Raw genomic sequence first — 6,000 nt, forward strand, 5'->3', positions numbered from 1 at the left:
AAAACAAAATCGTCAACTTGCAACCTTACTTTTGACACATTAGTTAAATCTTCATCAGGCTTAAGAAATGTTTTGCTAGTTTTACATGAAAGAACGAACCTTAGCCCATAGTAGCAGAAATAAGAATATCTAGGTTGCATCGGTAGCTAGCAACCTATCACATAATAAGGGCTTAAGTGGTAGTCCGGGTTGCAGCGGTAGCTAGCAACCTAGTAAGAGACGATCACGTCCAATGTTAAGAAATATAAAAACCCTTAGTTCCTAACAGAGGAGTCAGATCAAAACAAAAAGTACACCATTAGAACCGCCTTGTCCGAAACCTCTATAAAGGAAATTATAATAAAGAACGACCTCTTGCCTATACTAAATTTTATACGCCACTTAATTGTAGTATAGGTTAGTAATTCAACAGATAGCATGGTACTGGAACATCGTAGAGAGTTGTTCAATGGTTCCGGGTTGCAGCGGTAGCTAGCAACCTAGTAAGAGACGATCACGTCCAATGTTAAGAAATATAAAAACCCATAGTTCCTAACAGAGGAGTCAGATCAAAACAAAAAGTACACCATTAGAACCGCCTTGTCCGAAACCCCTGTATAGGAAACTTTCTGTCCCTTGGCTTGAACAGCAAGGGAAATATATTGGCTTGAAAATCAAGCAAATTGACTTTTACCACGTTATTCTCCCCAAACGGGATATTTTTTTCTTTTTTCTTTCTTTTCCAGAGATAGCTTGGCACTGGAACATCGTAGAGGGTTGTTCAATAGCTCATTTTAAAGTAAATTAATTGGGTTAAAAACCTTTTGTAACTAAAATAAATTATTTCTAAAAGAGAATAAATTTTTCCACCAAAAACTGCATTTTCGATGTCTTTTCACACTCCAGTCTTTCAAACATTATACCAGCAGTAAGATTTGAACCCACGCCTCCGAAGAGACTGGTGGCTAACACCAGTGCCTTGGACCACTCGGCCAGGCTGCCTCTCATAAATAAATATATATGTGAATTTGGGTTGCAGCAGTAGCTAGCAACCTAGTAAGAGATGATCAGTCCAATGCTAAGAAATATAACAAAACTCCTAAAAATAGAGTCAGATCAAAACAAAAGTACATCATTAGAATTTCCTTGTCTGAAACCCTACTAGATAAATAATGAATGTCATCATAGTTTTATATTAGAGCTATGACGTGAATAGAAAAACATGAAATTATATTGTTGTTTCTGAAGACGTCATGAAATAATATCATTGCTCTATGACGTCAAAAAAATCATTACGCTGTGACGTCATAATTACTACTTAAGAACTACAAAGATGAAAATCTTCTCATTCATAATTACATAATGGTTTCAATCAAGCAAGTCGCACGCAAGTTGAAAAAACAGTACTACACAAACAACAGAGATAGTATCTTGAAATCCGGGTTGCAGCGGTAGCTAGCAACCTAGTAAGAGACGATCACGTCCAATGTTAAGAAATATAAAACCCATAGTTCCTAACAAAGGAGTCAGATCAAAACAAAAAGTACACCATTAGAATCGCCTTGTCCGAAACCCCTGTATAGGAAACTTTCTGTCCCTTGGCTTGAACAGCAAGGGAAATATATTGGCTTGAAAATCAAGCAAATTGACTTTTACCACGTTATTCTCCCCAAACGGGATATTTTTTTCTTTTTCTTTCTTTTCCAGAGATAGCTTGGCACTGGAACATCGTAGAGGGTTGTTCAATAGCTCATTTTAAAGGAAATTAATTGGGTTAAAAACCTTTTGTAACTAAAATAAATTATTTCTAAAAGAGAATAAATTTTTCCAATAAAAACTGTATGTTTGATGCAGTGACGTCATAATTACTATATAAGAAACGTCAAAACTGTAAATGGTCTCATTCATGAATTATAATAAAGAACGACCTCTTACCTATACTAAATTTTATACACAACTTAATTATAGTATAGGTTAGTAATTCAACAGACAGCATGGCACTGCAACATTGTAGAGAGTTGTTCAAAGGTTCATTTTGAAGGAAATTAATGGGGTTAAAAACCTTTTGTAATTAAAACATGGAAGCTGCTTGTATATATTCCGGACTGCAATGGTAGTTACATTAAAAGACAATCGTTGGAATAACAAACCATTGAATACATTGGACTTAGTTAGCTGCCAGATTTTTTTTGACCAGTTAGCTGCCAGAGTTGTCTCTTACTACTCCAGAGAAGAAAAAGCCGTAAGCTTTTTCCTGTTTGTAATCAGGGTTTTTATAATAAGACAAAAACAAAATCGTCGACTTGCAACCTTACTTTTGACACATCAGTTTAATCTTCATCAGACTTAAAAAATGTTTTGCTAGCATAAATCGATGAATTCAGTTGTATTTAGTCTATGCTACCCATAAAATTATAATAAAGAACGACCTCTTGCCTATACTAAATTTTATACGCAACTTAATTATAGTATAGGTTAGTAATTCAACAGATAGCATGGCACTGGAACATCGTAGAAAGTTGTTCAATGGCTAATTTTAAAGGAAATTAATAAGGTTAAAAACCTTTTGTAATTAAAACAAATCCGGGTTGTTTCTGGGTTGTTGCGGTAGCTAGCAACCTAGTAAGAGACGATCACGCCCAATGTTAAGAAATATAAAAACCCATAGCTCCTAAAAAAGGAGTCAGATCAAAACAAAAAGGACAGCATTAGAACCGCCTTATCCGAAAACCCTATATAGTAAACTTTCTGTCCCTTGGCTTGAACAGCAAGGGAAATATATTGGCTTGAAAATCAAGAAAAGTGGCAGCTACTACAACATACTGCCTAAACGGGATATTTTTTTTTCTTTTGTTTTTACAGTAAAGAACGATCGCTCAAGTATAGTAACTGATATATGGTGGTTACAGGGGTAGTTACTTGTGGTTCGTCTCTTACTATTTCAAAGAAGAAAAAGCCGTAGGCTTTTTCCTGTTTGTAATGATATAGCATAAAACGAATTCCAAGTTGTAACTGACGTCATCCTGGTTGTTATAGTAAAGAACGAACTCTTACCCCTAGTTACCTACTATGTCATGTCAAATTAGCTAATTCATTTCATCTAATTTTGTTTAAAAATAATTCCCACACCAGGATTCGAACCCAAGACAATTAATTGAAAGTTATAATAAAGAACGATCTCTTGCCAGTACTAAATTTTATAGGCCGCTTAACTATAGTATAGGCTATCCGGGTTGCAGTGGTAGCTAGCAACCTAGTAAGAGACGATCACGTCCAATGTTAAGAAATGTAAAAACCCATAGTTCCTAAAAAACCGCCATGTCCGAAACCCCTTGAAAGGAAACTTACCGCCCTTTGGCTTGAACAGCAAGGGAAATATATTGGCTTGAAAATCAAGAATATTGACTTTAACCATGTTATTCTCCACAAACGGGATATTTTTTTCTTTTTTTCTTCTTTTCCAGAGATAGCTTTGCACTGGAACATCGTAAAGAGTTGTTCAATGGCTCATTGTAAAGGAAATTAATTGGGTTAAAAATCTTTTGTATCTAAAACAAATTATTTTAAAACAGGATAAATTTTTCCACTAAAAACTATATTTTTGATGTCTTTCCATACTGCTGTCTTTTCAAAGACATTTGATTTTTGAAGCAATCAAACAGTTCGTGGTAAGGTTGTATTTTAAACTTTATATTCCATAGATAGCTTAGCACTGGAACATCGTATCCAGGTTGCAGCGGTAGCTAGCAACATAGTAAGAGACGATCACGTCCAATGATAAGAAATATAAAAACCCCTAACTCCTATGAAAAGAGTCAGACCAAAACATAAGTTACACCATTAGAACCGCCTTGTCCAAAACCCCTATAAAGGAAACTTATCACTCTTTGGCTTGAATAACAAAGAAAATATATTGGCTTGAAAATCAAGAAAATTGACTTTAACCGCGTTATTCTGCCTAAACGGGATATTTTTTTCTTTCCGCTTTTTTTTCCTCCTCAACTAGCTGGGCACTGGAAAATCATAGAGAGCTGTATAATAGCTCATTTTAAAGGATTACATTAAAAGACGATCATTGGAATAACATACCACTGTATACATTGGACTTACTTACTCTTCTTTTGGACTTAGTTCGTCTCTTACTATTTCAAAGAAGAAACAGCCGTAGTCTTTTTCCTGTTTGTAATGATATAGCATAAAACGAAACCCAAGTTGTAACTAACGTCATTCTTGTTGTTATACCACTTAATCTATATAGGTTTTACAGTAAAGAACCACCTCTAGTCCATTGTAATCAAATAGTTCGTGGTAAGGAATTGTATAGTAAGAGCGAATCGTCTCAATAGCAACCAAAACTCTAAAAAATGGAATTTTAGTATCAATAGATACATCAAAAGAATTGGATTTTTATGCTGATTTTAAGTATATAAATTTCATGAAGTTTTACATAAAGGCTCGATCATCGAATTTAAGCTGAAACTAAGTAAAGGACAATTATGCCTCCATATATTCACAGTGATGTATATCCGGTTTGCAGCGGTAGCTATCAACCCGGTAAGAGATGATAAGTCCCATGCTAAGAAATATAATCTGGGTTGCAGCGGTCGATAGCAACCTAGAAAGAGACGATCACGCCCAATGTTAAGAAATACAAAAACCGATAGTTCCTAACTAAGGAGTCAGATCAAAATAAAAAGTACTCCATTAGAACCGCCTTGTCCGAATCCCCTGTATAGGAAACTTTCTGTCCCTTGGCTTGTACAGCAAGGGAAATATATTGGCTTGAAAATCAAGAAAATTGACTTTAACCACGTTATTCTCCCCAAACGGGATATTTTTTTCTTTTTTCTCTTTTTTTTTTCTTTTCCACAGATAGCTTGGCACTGGAACATCGTAGAGGGTTGTTCAATAGCTCATTTTAAAGTAAATTAATTGGGTTAAAAACTTTTGTAACTAAAATAAATTATTTCTAAAAGAGAATAAATTTTTCCACCAAAAACTGCATTTTCGATGTCTTTTCACACTCCAGTCTTTCAAACATAATCGTATACCAGCGGTAAGATTTGAACCCACGCATCCGAAGAGACTGGTGGCTAACACCAGTGCCTTGGACCACTCGGCCAGGCTGCCTCTCATAAATAAATATATATGTGAATTTGGGTTGCAGCAGTAGCTAGCAACCTAGTAAGAGATGATCAGTCCAATGCTAAGAAATATAACAAAACTCCTAAAAATAGAGTCAGATCAAAACAAAAGTACATCATTAGAATTACCTTGTCTGAAACCCTACAAGATAAATAATGAATGTCATCATAGTTTTATATTAGAGCTATGACGTGAATAGTCCGGGTTGCAGCGGTAGCTAGCAACCTAGTAAGAGACGATCACGTCCAATGTTAAGAAATATAAAAACCCATAGTTCCTAACAGAGGAGTCAGATCAAAACAAAAAGTACACCATTAGAACCGCCTTGTCCGAAACCCCTGTATAGGAAACTTTCTGTCCCTTGGCTTGAACAGCAAGGGAAATATATTGGCTTGAAAATCAAGCAAATTGACTTTTACCACGTTATTCTCCCCAAACGGGATATTTTTTTCTTTTTTCTTTCTTTTCCAGAGATAGCTTGGCACTGGAACATCGTAGAGGGTTGTTCAATAGCTCATTTTAAAGTAAATTAATTGGGTTAAAAACCTTTTGTAACTAAAATAAATTATTTCTAAAAGAGAATAAATTTTTCCACCAAAAACTGCATTTTCGATGTTACAGTAAAGAACGAACTTCAGCCCATAGTAAATAAAATAAGATTACAATTTATGACTCAAACAGGTAATTTGTTTTTTTACATGAAAGAACCAACCTTAGCCCATAGTAGCAGAAATAAGAATATCTAGGTTGCAGTGGTAGCTAGCAACCTATTACATAATCCGGGTTTAAGTGGTAGCTAGCAACCTAGTAAGAAACGCCAAATTAAAAGATGATCATTAGAAGAACAAACAATTGCTTATATTGGACTTAGTTAGC

This window comes from Artemia sp. Qi Xiang Cuo, chromosome 4, assembly GCF_049724085.1.
Source record: "Artemia sp. Qi Xiang Cuo chromosome 4, ASM4972408v1, whole genome shotgun sequence".
Taxonomy (NCBI): Eukaryota; Metazoa; Arthropoda; class Branchiopoda; order Anostraca; family Artemiidae; genus Artemia; species Artemia sp. Qi Xiang Cuo.